A 26,300-nucleotide genomic window follows, 5' to 3' on the forward strand; every position below is an offset into this window, starting at 1 on the left:
ATGAGGAGACCGTCAAATAAGGGCCGTGGCCTGGGTCGTGGTGCTGCTGGTAGAGCTCCTGTTGCAAGGAGAGGACGTGGTCGATCTGTGCCAGCTACACGCACAAGTGAAACACCTTCCTCAAGTGTGAGTAGGCGACAGAACCTGCATCAGTATTTGGTAGGGCATCATACGCCCCTAGAAGTGATGAGGCCAGAACAAGTGGAGGCGACAGTAGATTGGTTTGCTGCTGACAGTGCCTCCAGTTCCTTCACATTGTCTCCCACCCAGTCTACTGCAGAAAGGTCACAGTTGGCACCTGCAGCCGATGTCCAACCGTCTTTCACCTCACCCCCTTGCAAATCAGGGAGGAGTCTGAGCCCCAAGCCATACAGCAGTCTCTTCTTCTTTTTGATGACTCTGTCAGCAGGGTTTCCCAGGGCCATCCACCTAGCCCTGCCCCAGAAGTGGAAGAGATTGAGTGCAGCGATGCCCAACCACTTATTGCTCAAGATGAGTACATGCAAGGATCATCGCAGCACGTCTCTGATGATGACGAAACGCAGGTGCCAACTGCTGCGGCGTTCAGCATTGTGGAGACCGACAAGGAGGGCAGGGGTGAAGACTGGGTGGAAGATGATGTGGAGGACGATGAGGTCCTCGACCCCACATGGAATGAACGTCATGCAGGTGACCTGAGTAGTTTGGAGGAAGAGGCGGTGGTCGCACAGAGCCACCAGCACAGCAGAAGAGGGAGCAGGGTGCAGAAGCGGAGCGGCCGTGCCCTAGACACTACGCCCGCTACTGCCCAATGCAGCAAGGGAACGAGCGCACCAAAGTCAGCTCAAAGGAGTTCTCTAGCGTGGAAGTTCTTTAGAAAATGTGCTGATGACAGGACACGAGTGGTTTGCACCCTGTGCAATCAGAGCTTGAAGCGAGGCATAAACCTTCTCAACCTGAGCACAACCTGCATGATCAGGCATCTAAGTGCAAAGCACGAGCTGCAGTGGAGTACACACCTTCAAAACCAAGAAACGTCTCTGGCTCATCCTGCTTCCTCTTCTGCTGCAGTCTCGGCCGCTCCAGCCACATCTGTAGTGATACCGGCACCTGCCACCCCGCAAACAGACGATCTGTCAGCAACACCACCACCTGGGTCACCAACAACCATCTCCACAATGTCCCGTGGAAGCGTTCAGCTTTCCATCTCCCAAACACTTGAGAGGAAGAGGAAGTACCCCCCTACCCACCCGTGATCCCTGGCCCTGAATGCCAGCATTTCAAAATTATTGGCCTTTGAAATGCTGTCATTCCGTCTGGTGGAGACGCACAGTTTTAAAAACCTTATGTCGGTGGCTGTCCCACAGTACGTCGTGCCCAGCCGCCACTACTTTTCCAGGCAAGCCATCCCTTCCCTGCACAACCAAGTGGGGGAAAAAATCAGGTGTGCACTGCACAACGCCATCTGTGCCAAGGTCCACCTAACTACCGATACGTGGACCAGTAAGCACAGTCAGGGGCGTTATATCTCCCTAACGGCACACTGGGTAAATGCAGTGGCGGATGGGCCTGAGGCGGATAGCAATTTGGCGCATGTCCTTCCACCACCGAGGATTGCAGGGCGCTTCAGTTTGCCTCCTGTTCCTAACTCCTCCTACTCCGCTTCCTCATCCTCTACCGCCTCCTCATCCGGACAGCGTAACACCTTCACCACCAACTTCAGCACGGCCAGGGGTAAACGACAGCAGGCAGTTTTACAACTTGCCTGTTTGGGGGACAAACCACACACCGCGCAGGAGTTGTGGAGGAGCATGGAACAGCAGACAAATGAGTGGTTGCTGCCAGCGAGCCTCAAGCCCGGCCTGGTGGTGTGCGATAACGGGCGAAATCTCATAGCAGCTCTGGGCCTAGCCGGTTTGACACACATCCCTTGCCTGGCGCATGTGCTGAATTTGGTGGTGCAGAAGTTCCTTAAAAACTACCCCGATATGTCAGAGCTGCTGCAGAAAGTGCGGGCCGTTTGTGCGCACTTTCGGCGTTCTCACCCTGCTGCTGCTCGCCTGGCAGCGCTGCAGCGTAACTTCGGCCTTCCCGCTCACCGCCTCATATGTGACGTGCCCACAAGGTGGAACGCCACCTTGCACATGCTGGAAAGACTGTGCGAGCAGCAGCAGGCCATAGTGGAGTTTCAGCTGCAGCACGCACGCGTGAGTCGCTCTGCGGAACAGCACCACTTCACCACCAATAACTGGGCCTCCATGCGAGACCTGTGTGCCTTGTTGCGCTGTTTTGAGTACTCCACCAACATGGCCAGTGGCAATGACGCCGTTCTCAGCTTAACTATCCCACTTCTATGCCTCCTTGAAAAAACAATTCGGGCGATGATGGAAGAGGATGTGGCACAGGATGAGGAGGAGGAGGAGGATGAAGAGGTAACATTTCCAAGGCTTTCAGGGCAGTCATTCGCAAGGGGCTCCGAGGGTGGGTTCCTGCACACACAAACGCCAGGGACACAATTGTCCAGCAGGGGCACAGTTCTGGAGGATGAGGAGGATGAGGAGGATGAGGAGGAGGAGGAGCTGGAGGAGGAGATGGAACCATGTTCACAGCAGGGTGGCACCCAGGCCAGCTCATGGCCATCACTGGTGCGTGGCTGGGGGGATACAGAGGACACAGACGATACACCTCCCACAGAGGACAGCCTTTCGTTGCCTCTGGGCAGCCTGGCACACATGAGCGATTACATGCTGCAGTGTCTCCACAACGACCGCCGAGTTGCCCACATTCTAACTTGTGCTGATTACTGGGTGGCCACGCTGCTGGATCCCCGTTACAAGGACAACGTACCGTCCTTAATTCACTCACTGGAGCGCGATCGCAAGATGCACGAGTACAAGCGCACGCTGGTAGACGCCATGCTGCTGGCATTCCCATCTGACAGCAGGGCCGCAGTGGAAGCACAAGGCAGAGGAGGAGGAGGTCGCCAACGCAACCAGGGCACCGCCAGCACCTCAGAAGGCAGGGTTAGCATGGCCGAAATGTGGAAAAGCTTTGTCAGCACGCCACAACAAACAGCAGCACCAGCAGCTCAGATGGAACGTCTTAGCAGGAGGCAGCATTTTACCAACATGGTGGAGCAGTATGTGTGCACACGCCTACATGTAGTGAATGAGGGGTCTGCCCCCTTCAACTTCTGGGTCTCCAAATTGGGCACATGGCCTGAGCTTGCCCTTTACGCCTTGGAGGTGCTGGCGTGCCCTGCAGCCAGTGTATTATCTGAACGGGTATTTAGCACGGCTGGGGGCGTTATAACAGACAAGCGCAGCCGCCTGTCCAGAGACAATGTGGACAAGCTCACGTTCATTAAAATGAACCAGGCATGGATCCCACGGGACTTTTCCGTACCTTATGCAGAATAGCAATGGATACCGACCTTACCCACCCATTGTTCCATTTTTGCTCTTTCTCACTCTTTTGGGGTGTACCCTCATTTAAAATTTGTGAAAAGAAGCAGTGTTGGCTACCTCGTCCTCCTCCTCAGGGCGAGATTAACGTAGGGGCTATTGGAGCTGCAGCTCCAGGCCCCTACCTTTTATATAGGCCCCGGGTTGGCCATATTCACTGTTACCGCTCTTCTGTCACTTGTAACCACAGAAGTCTGCCTTCTATGCTCGCTTCCCCAGGCAGCACCCTCAGAACCTCCCCACACAGCGCGAAGGCCGGACAAGGAGGGACAGTTGCCGATGCATGGATGTGTTTATGGGCTTCAGAGACAGCATCCCATGTTGAATTAGGCATGCATGGCTGCACCCTTCCTCCTCTGGGTGCATGCCAAGGCACGGCCCTTAAGGCCCTTCAAAATCCTCAGCACCAAGCCCATGATGCTCTTAATCCGGCCCTGGTCCTCCTCCACCGCCGCTTCCACCTACACCGCCCATAGGTGTGCGCAGCCTATTGCATTAAGGTGTGCACCCCAAAGTTGAAATACACATGCATGTGTTTGCCAGCAGGGAGAGTAATGTATCGGGGCCATGTACCTGTAGGCAAAGAGAAATAGAGCAGAGCAGGTCCGAGGGAGATCTTTCCCATCTCCTCACTGGCAATGCTATGTGCCCTAGGTGATTAGGGTGTGCCCAGGCACACCCGGCACACCCTGTGCGCACGCCTATGTCACCGCCACATCCACCACCACCTCAACCTCCCTCCTACTCCATATGGGCCTCGTCCTTCAGAGATGAAGAAGAACATTGTTTTATTTTTCTGTTTTTTTTTGTTGTTTTAAGTTATTTCCCTATCCACATTTGTTTGCAGAGCACTTGGCATGCTCTTAATTACGTTTTGCTGCCATTTGCAGCACTCTAGCCCTTTCCTTTGGTGTTTTAGAGCCATTTTAGTGCCTTAAAGTTCGGGTCCCCATTGACTTCAATGGGGTTCGGTGTCCGGGAAAAGTTCGGTAAAAGTCCGGGACACGGACCCGGACTTTTTTTTAAAGTTCGGCCGAACCCGTTGAACACGGACATCTAGGTGTCCGCTCAACCCTATTTAAGACTCTAAAAGACGAAAAGACGAAAATTTTGACAAAAAAATGTCAGACCTTTGGTGACCAAATGTAGTTATTTTGACTAAAAAAGGCTTTTTAGACACTTGGAGACCAAAATAATGTAATTTTGACCAAAAATTTTTTTTCAGGCCATTGGTTTACCAAATGCAGTTATCTGGTCTAAAACCGGCGTTTTAAGACTCTAAAAGCCGAAAATACAGTCATTTTGACTAAAACATTTTTTCCAGATCTTTGGTGATCAAATGCAGTTATTCTGACTAAAAAAGGCTTTTTTGACATTTGGAGACCAAAACAGAGTCATTTTGATCAAAAAAATATTTTTCAGGCCATTGGAGACCAAATGCAATTATCTTGTCTAAAACAAGCGTTTTAAGACTATAAAGACAAAAATAGTCATTTTGACTAAATTTTTTTCAGACCTTTGGTGATCAAATGCAGTTATTTTGACTAAAAACGGCTTTTTAGACATTTGGAGACAAAAATAGAGTAATTTTGACCAAAAAATTTTTCTTTCAGGCCATTGGTTTACCAAATGCAGTTTTCTTGTCTAAAAACAAGCGTTTTCAGACTCTAAAAGACAAAAATACAGTCATTTTGACTAAATTATTTTTCAGACCTTTGGTTATCAAATGCAGTTATATTGTCTAAAAAAAGGCTTTTTAGACACTTGAAAACCAAAATAGAGTCATTTTGACCAAAAAGATTTTTCAGGCCATTGGTTACGAAATGCAATTATCTTGTCTAAAACCGGCTTTTTAAGACTCTAAAAGGCGAAAATACAGTCATTTTGACTAAAAACAATTTTCAGACCTTTGGTGACCAAATGCAGTTATTTTGACGAATAAAGGCTTTTTAGACACTTGGAGACCAAATTAGAGTCATTTTGACCAAAAATTTTTTTCAGGCCATTGGAGACCAAATGCAGTTATCTTGTCTAAAACAAGCGTTTTAAGACTCTAAAAGACGAAAATAGTCATTTTGACCAAAAACATTTTTTTAGGCTATTGGTTACCACATGCAGTTATCTTGAAAGCCAAGGAATAAAGGAAAAGCCAAAAGCCTACAGCACCTGGTATTCCCAACTGGTCTCCCATCCAGGTACTAACCAGGCCCGACCCTGCTTAGCTTCCGAGATCAGACAGGATCGGGCGTGTTCAGGGTGATGTGGCCGTAGGCGATCACCACTGCCACCCTCGACCCCTTTGAACTTGGCCATGGCAAGATGGCACCTCAGGAGAAACAAAAAAAAAGCCAACGAATAAAGGAAAAGCCAAAAGCCTACAGCACCTGGTATTCCCAGGTGGTCTCCCATCCAGGTACTAACCCGTAGAGATGATCGAACGGTTCGGGTCGACCATCGGTTCGACCCGAACATTGGGTGTTCGTAATTCGGCCGAATTCCGAACTTTTTGCGGTAAAAGTTCAGAATTCGGCCACCAGAACCGCCCAAAATGCACTGGTATAGGAACTGGGCTTTAAAAGCCCGTGATTGGCCCAGAAACATCAGCAAAAGCCAATGAGGGGGCAGGAGTCTTCTGGGAACGTGATTGGAGTGACTACGGAGACCAGGTTCCACTCAGAAGTGAATACGCCACACAGTATATAAGATAGCCCCGCCTAACCCCTAGCACAGTGATACAGAGTCTGTTGAAGAGAGTGGAAGCATTTCTCTTACTCCTGCTTTGCTACACTATGTTTTCTGCATAGGCGAGTGCTTCTAAAGCTCCATATAGCAGAATTGCATTCAGCTTACAGCCAGTCAGTGTAGTTAGAAATACAGCGATTGTGCTGGTTTTTTGAGTTAGAAAAAAAAAAAAATTAAAGGGACAGTGTCAGTCTTCTGCTGTATGGAGCTGTTCTTTTAGTGTGAGGAAAGGGATATCTAGTGTAGTTAGGGAACTTTGTACCACAGTAGTTAGATGTAATAATCTAGTTTCTGTAGGGAAAGTGAAAGTGAAAAAGTGTGAGGGTTCTGTGTAGTGAGCACGTTCCACAGTGCTGATATATCTACAGCAGGTATACGTGCTTGCTAGTCAGCAAAATACATTGCCTCAGTGACAACTTAACGCCTGTTCTTGAAAGCGTTAGGTCCACTGTGCAAAAGGCTTTGCAACTGTGCGTGACACGCATCTGCTGTGCTGTATTCAGCGACAACTGTGGGTCGCATAGCAGTGTGCGTTTTTCACTGCACAGAGTTGCCAACGCCTCAGTGACAAATATGCCAGGTAGTCCAAGAAAAGGCATACGTGGCCCTGCTGTGGAAAGGGGCACAGCTTCTAGGGTGTCTAGAGGCAGGGGTGGACGTGGTGGTCAGTCCTCAGCCAGGCCACCATTTGCATTGTTCTCCGGCAGTGGCCAAGCTATACGTCCACAGTACGTACAGGAGGTGGTGGACTATATTACCAAACCCTCATCATCGGCATTATCTGCAACTACAGTGACCCAGGCAGAGAAAAGTGGTCAGTCTTCTGCAGTTGGCAGAACAAATAGAGATGAGTCCATGTCCACCTCACGTCCTCCCTTAGACCCAACTTCAGACATGGCAGAGGAGTCAGCTGAGCTGTTTGACCACAGTGTCAGCCATCTACTCCAGCCTGATGCTCAGTCCTTTATGGAGTCTGATGTTGGGTCTGAGGTTGAGGAGGAGGCAGAACAAGCAAGAGGGGAGAGCAGACAGCCAGCTCCATCTAAGGCCACACCTGTTGTCTCCCGGGCCATGCCTGATGCTCAGTCCTTTATAGAGTCTGATGTTGGGTCTGAGGTTGAGGAGGAGGCAGAGCAAGCAAGAGGGGAGAGCAGACGGCCCGCTCCATCTAAGGCCGCACCTGTTGTCTCCCGGGCCACTATACACACCTCTTCTTGATGGGCCTTTTTTGAGACATCCCATGCAGACCGAACAGTTGCGATCTGCAAGATTTGTCAGAAGGGTATAAAACGTGGCAAAAATGCCAACCACCTGGGTACAAGCTGCCTAAACAGGCATTTGACAACCCACCACTTGGCCTATTGGCAGGAGCATTTGAAGAACCCACAAAAGGGCCAAAGATCGGTCAGTCGGCCTCCTAGTCCTCCTCGCGCTGCTCCTCGTGCTCCACCTGCACATCAGTCTATTCCTGGCCCTGCTATAGTCAGTCATTGGCAGCCTCCATTGACAGGGATGATGATATAGCAGGCAGTGTCGCATCTACCTCCAGCACACCACCAGCTGTAACATCTAGACGCCAAATTTCGATTCCACACATGCTGGAACGAAAAAAAAATGTATACTCCCCGCCACCCACATACCCAGCATCTAAACAGTAGTTTGGCAAAACTACTGGCTCTGCAACTGTTACCATTTAACCTGGTAGAGTCTGCTCCCTTCCGTGACTTTGCAGTTCCACAGTGGCAGGTGCCAAGTCGGCATTACTTTGCCTGTAAGGCCCTGCCATCCCTATACCAACATGTGGAAGGCAATGTAGTGTCGTCCCTGGCCACGTCAGTCAGCCGTAAGATACACCTGACGGCTGACACTTGATCAAGCAAACATGGGCAGGGACGGTACATTTCTGTCACTGCTCATTGGGTGACACTGCTTGCCAGCGGAAGGGATTGTAGCCAGAGCTCGGTGCTGCAGCCAGGTTGCCCCCACGTCTGCAAACAGCTGGTGGTGTCGCTGATCCGGGTAGATCGATCACTTCTACCCCCTTCTGCTCCTCCTCCTACTCATCCTCCTCCATGCCCTCCTCTGCAGAATGGTCCTTTGAATATGATGAGGTACTACGTAAGCGTTCAAAGGGCTATTCTATGTCTCAGGCCAAAAGGTGTCACGCAGTGCTGCAGCTTGTGTGTCTAGGGGACAGGCAGCATACTGCCCCTGAGATTCTTGGGGCTCTGCAGGCACAGGCCCAGAGGTGGTTGACACCACGCCAGCTGCAGCCAGGGATGGTGGTTACCGATAATGGGTCAAACCTCCTGGCCGCCCTTCGTCAGGGAAAGTTGACCCATGTGCTATGCCTGGCGCATGTCCTGAATCTCGTGGTACAGCGGTTTTTTAACTCATACCCGGGAATGCAGGATGTGCTAAGGATGGCAAGAAGGGTGTGCAATCACTTCAGGCGGTCGTACAGTGCCACTGCACGTTTGGCTGAAGTGCAGCACAAGTTTCACCTGCCGGTACACCGCCTTGTCTGTGACATGCCCACCCACTGGAACTCCACCTTGGCTATGCTGCAGAGCCTGTACATGCAGCAGAGGGCCCTCAATGAATATCTCTGCGAGTACAGCACCAGCACTGGCTCAGCGCGCCTGGGCTTCTTTTCACCACGGCAGTGGCTTTTGATTAAGGATGCATGTGCTGTCCTCTCGGCATTTGAGGAGTCCACAAGGATGGTCAGCCGGGACAGCGCATGCATCAGTGACACCCTACCGGTACTGTTTTTGTTGGAGCACACTCTGCGTGGCATTATGGACAGGGCACTGGAGGCAGAGCAGCAGGAGGAAGAGGAGGACTTCCTTGCCTCTCAAGGCCCCCTTTATCCTGAGAAACCTGACCCCATTATGCCTAGCTCCCAGAGGCCCGAGCAGGATCCAGGGGTGGAAGAGGAAGAGGACGATTCTTCGGGAACTTTTGCAGGCTTTGAGGAGGAGGAGGAGGAAGACATGCGGCAATCTGCAAGGCCTAGTTTGACTCCCTCGATGGTGGAGATGGATTTTGCTGCGTGTTAGTACCAGGTCGCGGTCCTCAGGATCGCCCCACCAGGAGGTGAGCAAGCCAGGGTCCAGTAGCAGATACAGCAGGTCAGGATCTAGCAGAAGCGTAGTCTAGGAATAGCCAAAGGTCGGTAACAAGTAGTTGCAAGTCGGGATTAGGCAAAAGCATAGTCGAGGAACAAGCCAAGTGTCGATAATGGATGGTAGCAAAGATACGGATGGCAGCAGGAGAGACAAGCGAGATATCGGCTCTTGAAGGCACAATATTCTGCCAACCAGGAAGTGCAAAGACATGGCTTAAAACCGGAAGTTCATGGGAGGAGCAAAGGGTTCAAAGTTCAAGGCACTAAAGATTCAAAGCAGGGTCATTCAAGGATTTGTCCAATGAGCTGTCAAGCATTCCAGGTGGCTCAGCAAGTAGAGTCATTGGCAGACACACTGGAGGTCCCAGGTTCAAGTCTGGGCCCTGACATTGTCAAAATACACCTGTTAATTATATGCACATTTTAAGAGACAGCACCTTTTAAAAAAAAATCTCTAATCTTGTTCCCAGTGCACTGCATTATGTCCCCATCATACACATTGGCTGTACAGTTGATTAGGAGCAAAAGAAAGGCATGGTGTAGGAGGAGGAGCAGAAGGGGGTAGAAGTGATCGATCTACCCGGATCAGCGACACCACCAGCTGTTTGCAGACGTGGGGGCAACCTTGCTGCAGCACTGAGCTCTGGCTACAATCCCTTCCGCTGGCAAGCAGTGTCACCCAATGAGCAGTGACAGAAATGTACCGTCCCTGCCCATGTTTGCTTGACCAAGTGTCAGCCGTCAGGTGTATCTTACGGCTGACTGACATGGCCAGGGACGACACTACATTGCCTTCCACATGTTGGTATAGGGATGCAGGGCCTTACGGGCAAAGTAATGCCGACTTGGCACCTGCCACTGTGGAACTGCACATTTTGCAAAGTCACGGAAGGGAGCAGACTCTACCAGGTTAAATGGTAACAGTTGCAGAGTCAGTAGTTTTGCCAAACTACTGTTTAGATGCTGGGTATGTGGGTGGCGGGGAGTATACATTTTTTTTTCGTTCCAGCATGTGTGGAATCTAAATTTGGCGTCTAGATGTTACAGCTGGTGGTGTGCTGGAGGTAGATGCGACACTGCCTGCTATATCATCATCCCTGTCAATGGAGGCTGCCAACAGGTGACGAGTGACTATAGCAGGGCCAGGAATAGACTGATGTGCAGGTGGAGCACGAGGAGCAGCGCGAGGAGGACTAGGAGGCCGACTGACCGATCTTTGGCCCTTTTGTGGGTTCTTCAAATGCTCCTGCCAACAGGCCAAGTGGTGGGTTGTCAAATGCCTGTTTAGGCAGCTTGTACCCAGGTGGTTGACATTTTTGCCACGTTTTATACCCTTCTGACAAATCTTGCAGATCGCAACTGTTCGGTCTGCATGGGATGTCTCAAAAAAGGCCCATCAAGAAGAGGTGCCATCTTGCCATGGCCAAGTTCAAAGGAGTCGAGGGTGGCAGTGGTGATCGCCTATGGCCACATCACCCTTAACACGCCTGATCTCATCTGATCTCAGAAGCTAAGCAGGGTCGGGCCTGGTTTGTACCTGGATGCGAGACCGCCTGGGAATACAGGGTGCTGTAGCATTTTGGCTTTTCCTTTATTCGTTGGCTTTCTTTTTGTTTCTCCTGAGGTGTCATCTTGCCATTGCCAAGTTCAAAGGGGTCGAGGGTGGCAGTGGTGAGCGCCTATGGCCACATCACCCTGAACACGCCCGATCTCGTCTGATCTCGGAAGCTAAGCAGGGTCGGGCCTGGTTAGTACCTGGACGGGAGACCACCTGGGAATACCAGGTGCTGTAGGGTATTGGCTTTTCCTTTATTCGTTGGCTTTCTTTTTGTTTCTCCTGAGGTGCCATCTTGCCATGAGCAAGTTCAAAGGGGTCGAGGATGGCAGTGACAATCGCCTATGGCCACATCACCCTGAACGCGCCCAATCTCGTCTGATTTTGGAAGCTAAGCAGGGTCGGGCCTGGTTAGTACCTGGATGGGAGACCGCCTGGGAATATCAGGTGCTGTAGGCTTTTGGCTTTTCCTTTATTCGTTGGCTTTCTTTTTGTTTCTCCTGAGGTGCCATCTTGCCATGGGCAAGTTCAAAGGGGTCGAGGGTGGCAGTGATAATCGCCTATGGCCACATCACCCTGAACGCGCCTGATCTCATCTGATCTTGGAAGATAAGCAGGGTCGGGCCTGGTTAGTAGGGATGATCGAACTTTTGAAAAGTTTGGTTCGACCAGAAGACCCGAATTTCCCGAAAGTTCGGTTCAGATTCCAGAACCCCATTGAAATCAATGGGACCCGAACTTCGGTAATTAAAAAACACAATTTTGAAGCCCTAAAACCCAATAAATGCCCCTATGTAATTATATGCACATTTAAAGAGACAGCACCTTTTTAAAAAAAAAAAACTCTAATCTTGTTCCCAGTGCACTGCATTATGTCCCCATCATACACATTGGCTGTGCAGTTGATTAGGAGCAAAAGAAAGGCACGGTTGAGCAAAAAAGTCATTTTTGAAGGTTTGGCATGCTATAATTCTGGTTCTGGACATGCTACAGAGCTGAAACGTCACAGGTACACCTTTTAGACCCCACAGACACAAAATCCAAAGAAATCTTTTTTTTTCCCAATAATTTTTTCAATAATTGGCTCTCTATCAAAAACGACAATTTTTAAGAACTTTTTTTGTGTGATTAATAGTCCCTGGGGCATGACCCAGAACCCTAGGCACTTTTTAGGGCATTTATTGGGTTTTAGGGCTTCAAAATTGTGTTTTTTAATTACCGAAGTTTGGGTCCCATTGATTTCAATGGGGTTCTGGAATCTGAACCGAACTTTCGGGAAATTCGGGTCTTCTGGTCGAACCAAACTTTTCAAAAGTTCGATCATCCCTACTAACCAGGCCCGACCCTGCTTATCTTCCGAGATCAGATGAGATCAGGCGCATTCAGGGTGATGTGGCCATAGGCGATTATCACTGTAACCCTCGACCCCTTTGAACTTGCCCATGGAAAGATGGCAACCTAGGAGAAACAAAAAGAAAGCCAACGAATAAAGGAAAAGCCAAAAGCCTACAGCACCTGATATTCCCAGGCGGTCTCCCATCCAGGTACTAACCAGGCCCGACCCTGCTTAGCTTCCAAAATCAGACAAGATCGGGCGCGTTCAGGGTGATGTGGCCATAGGCGATTGTCACTGTCACCCTCGACCCCTTTGAACTTGCTCATGGCAAGATGGCACCTCAGGAGAAACAAAAAGAAAGCAAACGAATAAAGGAAAAGCCAAAAGCCTACAGCACCTGGTATTCCCAGGCGGTCTCCCATCAAGGTACTGACCAGGCCCGACACTGCATAGCTTCCGAGATCAGATGAGATCGGGCGAGATCGGGCGCGTTCAGGGTGATGTTGCCATAGGCGATCACCACTGCTACCCTCGACCCCTTTGAACTTGGTCATGGCAAGATGGCACCTCAGGAGAAACAAAAAGAAAGCCAACAAATAAAGGAAAAGCCAAAAGCCTACAGCACCTGATATTCCCAGGTGGTCTCCCATCCAGGTACTAACCAGGCCCAACCCTGCTTTGCGTCCAAGATCAGACGAGATAGTGCACGTTCAGGGTGATGTGGCCATAGGCGATCACCACTGCCACCCTCGACCCCTTTGAACTTGGCCATGGCAAGATGGCACCTCAGGAGAAACAAAAAGAAAGCCAACAAATAAAGGAAAAGCCAAAAGCCTACAGCACCTGATATTCCCAGGCGGTCTCCCATCCAGGTACTTACCAGGCCTCATGCTGCTTAGTTTCCGAGATCAGACGAGATCGGGCGCGTTCAGGGAAGAACGTAGTGTATTTGATGGCTGGAGGTACATTAGGCATTCACACAGTATACAGAAGTAAGTGTCGGCCTGTATAGGCCCCAAAAAATAGCTCACATGGGTTTAACTGACAGCAAAGAACGTAGTATTTGATGGCTAGAGGTACATTAGGTATTCACACTGTATACAGAAGTAAATGTCGGCATGTATAGGCCCCAAAAATTAGCTCACATGGGTTTACCTGACAGTTAAGAATGTAGTATTTGGTGGCTGAAAGTACATTAGGCATTCACAGGATACAGAAGTATCTGTCGGCCTGTATAGTCCCCAAAAATTAGCCCACATGGGTTTTACTGACAGCTAAGAACGTAGTATTCTGTGGCTGAAGGTACATTAGGCATTCACACAGTATACAGAAGTAAGTGTCAAAATGTATAGGCCCCAAAAATTAACTCACATGGGTTTACCTGACAGCTAAGTATGTAGTATTTGGAGGCTGAAGGTACATTAGGCATTCACAGGATACAGAAGTATGTGTCGGCCTGTATAGTCCCCAAAAACTAGCCCACATGGGTTTAACTGACAGCTAAGATCGTAGTATTCTGTGGCTGAAGGTACATTAGGCATTCACAGGATACAGAAGTAAGTGTCAGCCTGTATAGGCCCCAAAAATTAGCTCACATGGGTTTAACTGACAGCAAAGAACGTACTGTATTATATGGCTGGAAGTACATTAGGCATTCACAGTATACAGAAGTGTCGGCCTGTATAGGCCCCAAAAATTAGCTCACATGGTTTTAACTGACAGCAAAGAACCTAGTGTATTTGATGGCTGGAGGTACATTAGGCATTTCCAGTATACAGAAGTAAGTGTCAGCCTGTTTAGAACCAAAAATTAGCTCACATGGGTTTAACTGACAGCAAAGAACGTATTATTGGATGGCTAGAGGTAAATCAGGCATTCACACCGTATACAGAAGTAGGTGTCAGCCTGTATAGGCCCAAAAAAATTAGCTCACATGGGTTTAACCGGCAGCAGAGAACGTAGTATTTGATGGCTGGAGGTACATTAGGCATTCACACAGTATACAGAAGTAAGTGTCGGCCTCTATAGGCCCCAAAAATTAGCTCACATGGGTTTACCTGACTGCTAAGAATGTAGTATTCTGTGGCTAAATGTACATTAGGCATTCACAGGATACAGAAGTAAGTGTCGGCCTTAAAAGGCACCAGAAATTAGCCCACATGGGTATACCTGACACTTACCTTCAGCCACAAAATACTTCGTTCTTAGCTGTCAGTTAAACCCATGTGGGCTAATTTTTGGGGCCTATACAGGCCAACACTTACTTCTGGATGGGAGACTGCCTGGGATTACCAGGTGCTGTAGGATTTTGGCTTTTCCTTTATTCGTTGGCTTTATTTTTGTTTCTCCTGAGGTGCCCTCTTGCCATTGCCAAGTTCAAAGGGGTCGAAAGTGGCAGTGGTGATAGCCTACGACCACATCACCCTGAACGTGTCTGATTTTGGAAGCTAAGCAGGGTTGGGCCTGGTTTGTACCTGGATGGGAGACCGCTTGCGAAAACCAGGTGCTGTAGGCTTTTGGCTTTTCCTTTATTCGTTGGCTTTATTTTTGTTTCTCCTGAGGTGCCATCTTGCCATGGCCAAGTTCAAAGGAGTCGAGGGTGGCAGTGGTGATCGCCTATGGCCACATCACCCTTAACACGCCCGATCTCATCTGATCTCATCTGATCTCAGAAGCTAAGCAGGGTCGGGCCTGGTTTGTACCTGGATGCGAGACCGCCTGGGAATACAGGGTGCTGTAGCATTTTGGCTTTTCCTTTATTCGTTGGCTTTCTTTTTGTTTCTCCTGAGGTGCCATCTTGCCATTGCCAAGTTCAAAGGGGTCGCGGGTGGCAGTGGTGATTGCTTACGGCCACATCACCCTGAACACGCCCGATCTCATCTGATCTCGGAAGCTAAGCAGGGTCGGGCCTGGTTAGTACCTGAATGGGAGACCGCCTGGGAATACCAGGTGCTGTAGGCTTTTGGCTTTTCCTTTATTCGTTGGCTTTCTTTTTGTTTCTCCTGAGGTGCCATCTTGCCATGAGCAAGTTCAAAGGGGTCGAAGGTGGCAGTGACAATTGCCTATGGCCACATCACCCTCTACACGCCCGATCTCGTCTGATTTTGGAAGCTAAGCAGGGTCGGGCCTGGTTAGTCCCTGGATGGGAGACCTCCTGGGAATATCAGGTGCTGTAGGCTTTTGGCTTTTCCTTTATTCGTTGGCTTTCTTTTTGTTTCTCCTGAGGTGCCATCTTGCCATGGGCAAGTTCAAAGTGGTCGAGGGTGGCAGTGATAATCGCCTATGGCCACATCACCCTGAATGCGCCTGATCTCATCTGATCTCGGAAGATAAGCAGGGTCGGGCCTGGTTACTAGGGATGATCGAACATTTGAAAAGTTTGGTTCAACCAGAAGACCCGAATTTCCCGAAAGTTCGGTTTAGATTCCAGAACCCCATTGAAATCAATGGGACCCGAACTTCGGTAATTAAAAAACACAATTTTGAAGCCCTAAAACCCAATAAATGCCCCTAAAAAGTGCCTAGGGTTCTGGGTCATGCCCCAGGGACTATTAATCACACAAAAAAAGTTCTTAAAAATTGTCGTTTTTGATAGAGAGCCAATTATTGAAAAAATTATTGGGAAAAAAAAAGATTTCTTTGGATTTTGTGTCTGTGGGGTCTAAAAGGTGTACCTGTGACGTTTCAGCTCTGTAGCATGTCCAGAACCAGAATTATAGCATGCCAAACCTTCAAAAATGACTTTTTTGCTCAACCGTGCCTTTCTTTTGCTCCTAATCAACTGCACAGCCAATGTGTATGATGGGGACATAATGCAGTGCACTGGGAACAAGATTAGAGTTTTTTTTTTTAAAAAGGTGCTGTCTCTTTAAATGTGCATATAATTAACAGGTGTATTTTCACAATGTCAGGAACCCAACTTGAACCTGGGACCTCCAGTGTGTCTGCCAATGACTCTACTTGCTGAGCCACCTGGAGTGCTGGACAGCTCCTTGGACAGCTCCTTGGACAGCTCCTTGGACAGCTCCTTGGACAGCTCCTTGGACAGCTCCTTGGACAAATCCTTGAATGACCCTGCTGTGAATCTTTAATGCCTTGAACCTTGAACTTTGAACCCTTTGCTCCTCCCATGAACTTCCGGTTTTAAGCCACGTCTTTGCACTTCCTGGTTGGCAGAATATTGTGCCTTCAACAGCCGATATCTCGCTTGCCTCTCCTGCTGCCATCCGTATCTTTGCTACCATCCATTATCGACACTTGGCTTGTTCCTCGACTATGCTTTTGCCTAATCCCGACCTGCAACTACTTGTTACTGACCTTTGGCTATTCCTAGACTACGCTTCTGCTTGATCCTGACCTGCTGTATCTGCTACTGGACCCTGGCTTGCTCACCTCCTGGTGGGGCGATCCTGAGGACTGCGACCTGGTACTAACACGCAGCAAAATCCATCTCCACCATCGAGGGAGTCAAACTAGGCCTTGCAGATTGCCGCATGTCTTCCTCCTCCTCCTCCTCAAAGCCTGCAAAAGTTCCCGAAGAATCGTCCTCCTCCTCTTCCACCCCTGGATCCTGCTTGGGCCTCTGGGAGCTAGGCATAATGGGGTCAGGATTCCCAGGATAAAGGGGGCCTTGAGAGGCAAGGAAGTCCTCCTCTTCCTCCTGCTGCTCTGCCTCCAGGGCCCTGTCCATAATGCCATGCAGAGTGTGCTCCAACAAAAACAGTACCGGTAGGGTGTCACTGATGCATGCGCTGTCCCGGCTGACCATCCTTGTGGACTCCTCAAATCCCGAGAGGACAGCACATGCATCCTTAATCAAAAGCCACTGCTGTGGTGAAAAGAAGCCCAGGCGCGCTGAGCCAGTGCTGGTGCTGTACTCGCAGAGATATTCATTGAGATATTCATTGATATTCATTCATATTCATTGAAATTCGTATGCATGTACAGGCGCTGCAGCATAGCCAAGGTGGAGTTCCAGCGGGTGGGCATGTCACAGACGAGGCGGTGTACCGGCAGGTGAAACTCGTGCTGCACTTCGGCCAAACGTGCAGTGGCACTGTACGACCGCCTGAAGTGATTGCACACCCTTCTTGCCATCCTTAGCACATCCTGCATTCCCGGTTCAAAAACCGCTGTACCACGAGATTCAGGACATGCGCCAGGCATAGCACATGGGTCAACTTTCCCTGACGAAGGGCGGCCAGGAGGTTTGACCCGTTATCGGTAACCAGCTTCCCTGGCTGCAGCTGGCGTGGTGTCAACCACCTCTGGGCCTGTGCCTGCAGAGCCCCAAGAATCTCAGGGGCAGTATGCTGCCTGTCCCCTAGACACACAAGCTGCAGCACTGCGTGACACCTTTTGGCCTGAGACATAGAATAGCCCTTTGAACGCTTAAGTAGTACCTCATCATATTCAAAGGACCATTCTGCAGAGGAGGGCATGGAGGAGGATGAGTAGGAGGAGCAGAAGGGGGTAGAAGTGATCGATCTACCCAGATCAGCGACACCACCAGCTGTTTGCAGACGTGGGGGCAACCTGGCTGCAGCACTGAGCTCTGGCTACAATCCCTTCCGCTGGCAAGCAGTGTCACCCAATGAGCAGTGACAGAAATGTACCGTCCCTGCCCATGTTTGCTTGACCAAGTGTCAGCCGTCAGGTGTATCTTACGGCTGACTGACGTGGCCAGGGACGACACTACATTGCCTTCCACATGTTGGTATAGGGATGGCAGGGCCTTACGGGCAAAGTAATGCCGACTTGGCACCTGCCACTGTGGAACTGCACATTTTGCAAAGTCACGGAAGGGAGCAGACTCTACCAGGTTAAATGGTAACAGTTGCAGAGTCAGTAGTTTTGCCAAACTACTGTTTAGATGCTGGGTATGTGGGTGACGGGGAGTATACATTTTTTTTCGTTCCAGCATGTGTGGAATCAAAATTTGGCGTCTAGATGTTACAGCTGGTGGTGTGCTGGAGGTAGATGCGACACTGCCTGCTATATCATCATCCCTGTCAATGGAGGCTGCCAACAGGTGACGAGTGACTATAGCAGGGCCAGGAATAGACTGATGTGCAGGTGGAGCACGAGGAGCAGCGCGAGGAGGACTAGGAGGCCGACTGACCGATCTTTGGCCCTTTTGTGGGTTCTTCAAATGCTCCTGCCAACAGGCCAAGTGGTGGGTTGTCAAATGCCTGTTTAGGCAGCTTGTACCCAGGTGGTTGAAATTTTTGCCACGTTTTATACCCTTCTGACAAATCTTGCAGATCGCAACTGTTAGGTCTGCATGGGATGTCTCAAAAAAGGCCCATCAAGGAGAGGTGTGTATAGTGGCCCGGGAGACAACAGGTGCGGCCTTAGATGGAGCGGGCCATCTGCTCTCCCCTCTTGCTTGCTCTGCCTCCTCCTCAACCTCAGACCCAACATCAGACTCCATAAAGGACTGAGCATCAGGCTGGAGTAGATGGCCGACACTTTGGTCAAACAGCTCAGCTGACTCCTCTGCCATGTCTGAAGTTGGGTCTAAGGGAAGACGTGAGGTGGACATGGACTCATCTCTATTTGTTCTGCCAACTGCAAAAGACTGACCACTTTTCTCTGCCTGGGTCACTGTAGTTGCAGATGATGCCGATGATGAGGGTTTGGTAATATAGTCCACCACCTCCTGTACGTACTGTGGACGTATAGCTTGGCCACTGCCGGAGAACAATGCAAATGGTGGCCTGGCTGAGGACTGACCACCACGTCCACCCCTGCCTCTAGACACCCTAGAAGCTGTGCCCCTTTCCGCAGCAGGGCCACGTATGCCTTTTCTTGGTCTACCTGGCATATTTGTCACTGAGGCGTTGGCAACTCTGTGCAGTGAAAAACGCACACTGCTATGCGACCCACAGTTGTCGCTGAATACAGCACAGCAGATGCGTGTCACGCACAGTTGCAAAGCCTTTTGCACAGTGGACCTAACGCTTTCAAGAACAGGCATTAAGTTGTCACTGAGGCAATGTATTTTGCTGACTAGCAAACACGTATACCTGCTGTAGATATATCAGCACTGTGGAACGTGCTCACTACACAGAACCCTCACACTTTCACTTTCACTTTCCCTACAGAAACTAGATTATTACATCTAACTACTGTGGTACAAAGTTCCCTAACTACACTAGATATCCCTTTCCTCACACTAAAAAAACAGCTCCATACAGCAGAAGACTGACACTGTCCCTTTAATTTTTATTTTTTTTTCTAACTCAAAAAACCAGCACAATCGCTGTATTTCTAACTACACTGACTGGCTGTAAGCTGAATGCAATTCTGCTATATGGAGCTTTAGAAGCACTCGCCTATGCAGGTGCTTCTAAAGCAGGAGTAAGAGAAATGCTTCCACTCTCTTCAACAGACTCTGTATCACTGTGCTATGGGTTAGGCAGGGCTATCTTATATACTGTGGGGCGTATTCACTTCTGATTGGAACCTGGTCTCCGTAGTCACTCCAATCACGTTCCCAGAAGACTCCTGCCCCCTCATTGGCTTTTGCTGATGTTTCTGGGCCAATCACGGGCTTTTAAAGCCAAGTTCCTGTACCAGTGCATTTTGGGCGGTTCTGGTGGCCGAATTCCAAACTTTTACCGCAAAAAGTTCGGAATTCGGCCGAATTTCGAACACCCAATGTTCGGGTCGAACCGATGGTCGACCCAAACCGTTCGATCATCCCTACGGGTTAGTACCTGGATGGGAGACCACCTGGGAATACCAGGTGCTGTAGGCTTTTGGCTTTTCCTTTATTCGTTGGCTTTCAAGATAACTGCATGTGGTAACCAATAGCCTGAAAAAATGTTTTTGGTCAAAATGAATATTTTCGTCTTTTAGAGTCTTAAAACGCTTGTTTTAGACAAGATAACTGCATTTGGTCTACAATGGCCTGAAAAAAATTTTTGGTCAAAATGACTCTAATTTGGTCTCCAAGTGTCTAAAAAGCCTTTATTCGTCAAAATAACTGCATTTGGTCACCAAAGGTCTGAAAATTGTTTTTAGTCAAAATGACTGTATTTTCGCCTTTTAGAGTCTTAAAAAGCCGGTTTTAGACAAGATAATTGCATTTCGTAACCAATGGCCTGAAAAATCTTTTTGGTCAAAATGACTCTATTTTGGTTTTTCAAGTGTCTAAAAAGCCTTTTTTAGTCAATATAACTGCATTTGATAACCAAAGGTCTGAAAAATAATTTAGTCAAAATGACTGTATTTTTGTCTTTTATAGTCTTAAAACGCTTGTTTTAGACAAGATAATTGCATTTGGTCTCCAATGGCCTGAAAAATATGTTTTTGATCAAAATGACTCTGTTTTGGTCTCCAAGTGTCAAAAAAGCCTTTTTTAGTCAGAATAACTGCATTTGATCACCAAAGATCTGGAAAAAATGTTTTAGTCAAAATGACTGTATTTTCAGCTTTTAGAGTCTTAAAACGCCGGTTTTAGACCAGATAACTGCATTTGGTAAACCAATGGCCTGAAAAAATTTTTTTGGTCAAAATTACATTATTTTGGTCTCCAAGTGTCTAAAAAGCCTTTTTTAGTCAAAATAACTACATTTGGTCACCAAAGGTCTGATTTTTTTTTTTGTCAAAATTTTCGTCTTTTCGTCTTTTAGAGTCTTAAACAGCCGCTTTTTAGACAAGATAACTGCATGTGGTAACCAATAGCCTGAAAACATTTTTTTTTGGTCAAAATTACTCTATTTTGGTTTTCAAGTGTCTAAAAAGCCTACAAGCCTTTTAAGACTCTAAAAGACAAAAATACAGTCATTTTGACTAAATTTTTTTCAGGGGGGCGTGGCCGAGCTGCGGGTGTGAGCAGGCGTGCATGCTGTGAGCTCCGCTGTTGATCCTGGTAGTTATCCTGTGTAACTCCTTAGCCCTGTGTTCCCTGGAGTGCGGTGATCACCCTGTGAGTCCTCCATCTTCTCTCCGTGATGTCTAAGAAGGGTAAAGAGGGAAATCCGCACAGGCCAGCCCGATCCAAGATGGCGGCGATTCGCAGCGCGCAGCACAGAAGGCAACATATCTGGAGGCTGCTCAAAAGCTTTTTGCTAAGCCTGCTGCCCGGGACCCCCAAACTCTATCTGAGGACCATCGATCCGGCTCACCGGGGTCGCATTCAGACATGGATGACACTGTTCCCTTAGGGGATCTCTCCCGCCAGTTTGCTGATTGGGAGGCAGCAGATGCAGACCAGGCCCCGAGGCAATCATCTCCTACCCCGGACACAGAACCCACGTTGCGGGACATTATGGCTGCGGTTACCACCTGTACCACCTCAATTACGGCCCTGACAGCGGAGTTAAAGGTGGTCAAGGCTGAGATATCGTTCATGAGACATGATATGCAGAAATTGAGGGAGAGGACAGCGGCAGTGGAAGGCAGGGTCAGCTCCCTGGAGGATGACATGGCGCCTTTGCAAAGGGAAGTGAAACATACTGCCCTGCTCTCAGCCCAGCAAGCGTCATGTCTGGATGACTTGGAGAATAGGATGAGACGGAGTAATATAGAGCAATTGGGATACTTGAGCGGGCGGAAGGTAAACATCCTGTGGCTTTCATTGAAAAATGGCTGCTCTCTACTTTTGGGCAAGAATCCTTTACTTCCATCTTTTCAGTGGAACGTGCTCATAGGGTGCCTATGCGACTTCTTCCTCCTGGAGCCCCCCCCCCCCGCGCACTTTCATCTTCAAATTCCTCAATTCCAGGGGAATGCAGGGGAGGCTCAAGATTGACAACTCAAGGATCTCCCTGTTCCCCGATTACTCTGCGGTGGTGCAGAAACAGCGTGCGAAATTTGTAGAGGTCAAGAGGAGATTGCGGGACTTGAATGTTCAATACGCTATGCTGTACCCTTCCAGGCTCCGGGTGGTGGTCCGGGATGAGGTGTTGTTCTTTGACAAACCTTCTGCTGCTGTTCAATGGCTGGATGCTAATGGTGGGGCCCTGCGGGCGGCCACTTCCCCCAGGCGAGAAGACCTTTGAGGATCGTTTCTACTTTTTGGAACTTTTCTACTCTTTTCGGCCGGTCATGGATCCTTTCGGTTCTCCTGCCTATACCTGGCACTTGATATTACACACACTTTTCCTGTTATGATGAGAGCTCTTCTGCTGCACTAATGGTTGCTACCTCTCACATGGTTGCTAATTTTGAGGAGACTACACTGGCATCGGTGGTCCCTCTCCGGTTTCCCCCCCCTTGGTCGTGACTGGACATGCCCTATTGACTCGTCCCTTCCCCCACACGTGGCAGACGTGTATTGCCTTTTTGTTCCCCCCTTTTTGCCTTTTTTCTGGTCCTGGACTTTGGTTCGATTTTTGCTTTTCCTGTCTCCTTCCACTTCCCTGTGTCTAGCTCCTAGCGTATTTAGTCACCAGTTCCACTCTGTTTACTCCACTTATTCGAGAGGGGTGTGTATTTTGATTAAGAAGGGGGTACGGTTTCTATGCTCAAAGTCTGTGATTGACCCTGAGGGCCGGTTTGTTTTATCCTGCCAACTAGCAAGCCTTAGGTGTGTACTTGTGCCCCCCCCTGTATTCTGCAGGGGTACTTAAACTTATCGTGCCACATATTGCTCAACTTCCTGATGTGCCCCTGCTGATGTTGGGGGACTTTACTGCTGTACTTGACTCTGCCTGGGATAGGTTTTCCTCTCACTCCGGTGGACCCATGCTGGCCGGGGGGGCTACGCCCCTTGCTCGGCTGGTGGGTGAACTCGGACTGACAGATGTCTGGAGGATGGGCCACCCTGAGGTACAAAAGTTTTCGTGCTTCTCGGCGTCACACTTGGGATTGTCTAAGATAGATCTGGAGCTGGGTAATGGTTCGCTACTGCCTATGGTGGTCGTGGCGGGGAAATCCCTTTGGAAACTCAATGCATTCTGGCTGACGCTCTTTCCTAGTCCTGATCCCCTGCCACCCAAACTAACGTCCTTTTTTGCTGACAATTTGGAATCCGCAGAGGTGGGGGTGGTGTGGGATGCGGCTAAGGCATTCATGGGAGGTCAGTTTATACGTACGGTTAATGCCATTAAAACGGACACCAGGCAATGGGAGAATACTGTGTTGGACGCAGTGACTAGAGCGGAGGAAACTTATGTTAGGGACCCGTCAGATGATACTCAGAGGTCGTGGCTGGCTGCCCAATCTATGGCCAAGTCGGTCTCGATTCAAAAGGCTGAAAACAAGCACTTCTTCTTGCAGCAGAGGTATTTTGAGAAGGGAGAAAACACGGGTCATATGTTGGCCATGCTGGTTCGCTCGCGGCAGCCTGCGGCATTTATACCCCAGATTAAGGATCCTCAGGGGGTGCTCTGGCATGCCACGGCTGACATACGGAGAGTACTTGGGAAGTTTTATGCTCATCTTTACTCCTCTAAGATCTCGGCTGACTCACGAGAAATTGCTGATTTTTTTGGCTTCCTGCGATTTGCCTTCTCTGTCTGCCTGGGACGTGGCTGTGCTTGGGGCCCCCCTTACGGAAAACGAACTTTATGCGGCCTTGAAATCTACTAAGCCTGGTAAATCTCCGGGGGCTGATGGTATCCTGTCGGAGGTTTACAGCCGATACGCTGAACAGTTGGTGCCCGTGCTGCTGCGGGTATATAACGAAGCCTTCCGTATTGGCCGCTGTTAGGAATGCTTCCTGAGCACACTGATGTGCTGTCATGAATCTGCAATCTAAAGGGTTAACCTAGAGCAGACTAATTGCAGTAATTGGCAAACAGGCTGCCTTATGCGGGACATTATGGCTGCGGTTACCACCTGTACCACCTCAATTACGGCCCTGACAGCGGAGTTAAAGGGGGTCAAGTCTGAGATATCGTTCATGAGGCATGATATGCAGAAATTGAGGGAGAGGACAGTGGCAGTGGAAGGCAGGGTCAGCTCCCTGGAGGATGACATGGCGCCTTTGCAAAGGGAAGTGAAACATACTGCCCTGCTCTCAGCCCATCAAGCTGCACGTCTGGATGACTTGGAGAATAGGATGAGACGGAGTAATATCAGAGCAATTGGGATCCCTGAGCGGGCGGAAGGTGAAGATCCTGTGGCTTTCATTGAACAATGGCTGCTCTCTACTTTTGGGCAAGAATCCTTTACTTCCATGTTTTCGGTGGAACGTGCTCATAGGGTGCCTATGCGACCTCTTCCTCCTGGAGCCCCCCCCCCGCGCACTTTCATCTTCAAATTCCTCAATTACTAAAGCCAGGGGAATGCAGGGGAGGCTCAAGATTGACAACTCAAGGATCTCCCTGTTTCCCGATTACTCTGCGGTGGTGCAGAAACAGCGTGCAAAATTCGTAGAGGTCAAGAGGAGATTGCGGGACTTGAATGTTCAATACGCTATGCTGTACCCTTCCAGGCTCCGGGTGGTGGCCCGGGATGAGGTGTTGTTCTTTGATAAGCCTTCTGCTGCTGTTCAATGGCTGGATGCTAATGGTGGGGCCCTGCGGGCGGCCACTTCCCCCAGGCGAGAAGACCTTTGAGGATCGTTTCTACTTTTTGGAACTTTTGTACTCTTTTCGGCCGGTCATGGATCCTTTTGGTTCTCCTGCCTATACTTGGCACTTGATGTTACACACACTTTTCCTGTTATGATGGGAGCTCTTCTGCTGCACTAATGGTTGCTACCTCTCACATGGTTGCTAATTTTGAGGAGACTGGTATCAGTGGTCCCTCTCCGGTTTCCCCCCCTTGGTCGTGACTGGACATGCCCTATTGACTCGTCCCTTCCCCCACACGTGGCAGACGTGTATTGCCTTTTTGTTCCCCCCTTTTTGCCTTTTTTCTGGTCCTGGACTTTGGTTCGATTTTTGCTTTTCCTGCATGTACTTTGTCGCTCTACTGCTATTATTTTACCCTATGCTGTGGATGTTCCTATTGACTGTTCTCTATGCTGGGGCTGCACCGGTACTGTGTGGGCTGGGCGACTACTCCTGTTGCTCTCTCTATATAGCTGGGCTGTGCTGATGGGGTGTAGTGGGTTCACCCTTTCTGGGTGCCCTCTTTCGCCTCCCTGGCCGGGTTGCCTGACGCTCCGTGTATGGCTACATTTTGACTATGGCTGATAATATTTGTGTGATGTCCTGGAATGTGCGGGGCCTCGGCAACCCGGTAAAGAGGACGGCGGTGCTCCGCACCATCAAACGCCTGCAGGCAGATGTGGTTTGCCTGCAGGAGACCCATATGTCTCCTTCCACTTCCCCGTGTCTAGCTCCTAGCGTATTTAGTCACCAGTTCCACTCTGTTTACTCCACTTATTCGAGAGGGGTGTGTATTTTGATTAAGAAGGGGGTACGGTTTCTATGCTCAAAGTCTGTGATTGACCCTGAGGGCCGGTTTGTTTTATCCTGCCAACTAGCAAGCCTTAGGTGTGTACTTGTGCCCCCCCCCGTATTCTGCAGGGGTGCTTAAACTTATTGTGCCACATATTGCTCAACTTCCTGATGTGCCCCTGCTGATGTTGGGGGACTTTACTGCTGTACTTGACTCTGCCTGGGATAGGTTTTCCTCTCACTCCGGTGGACCTATGCTGGCCGAGGGGGCTATGCCCCTTGCTCGGTTGGTGGGTGAACTCGGACTGACAGATGTCTGGAGGATGGGCCACCCTGAGGTACGAAAGTTTTCATGCTTCTCTGCGTCACACTCGGGATTGTCTAGGATAGATCTGGGGCTGGGTAATAGTTCGCTACTGCCTCTGGTGGTCGTGGCGGGAAAACCCCTTTGGAAACTCAATGCATTCTGGCTGACGCTCTTTCCTAGTCCTGATCCCCTGCCACCCAAACTAACGTCCTTTTTTGCTGACAATTTGGAATCCGCAGAGGTGGGGGTGGTGTGGGATGCGGCTAAGGCATTCATGGGAGGTCAGTTTATACGTACGGTTAATGTCATTAAAACGGACACCAGGCAATGGGAGAATACTGTGTTGGGCGCAGTGACTAGAACGGAGGAAACTTATGTTAGGGACCCGTCAGATGATACTCAGAGGTTGTGGCTGGCTGCCCAATCTATGGCCAAGTCGGTCTCGATTCAAAAGGCTGAAAACAAGCACTTCTTCTTGCAGCAGAG

Source organism: Pelophylax lessonae (assembly GCF_965119305.1).
Source record: "Pelophylax lessonae genome assembly, chromosome: 13".
Lineage (NCBI taxonomy): Eukaryota > Metazoa > Chordata > Amphibia > Anura > Ranidae > Pelophylax > Pelophylax lessonae.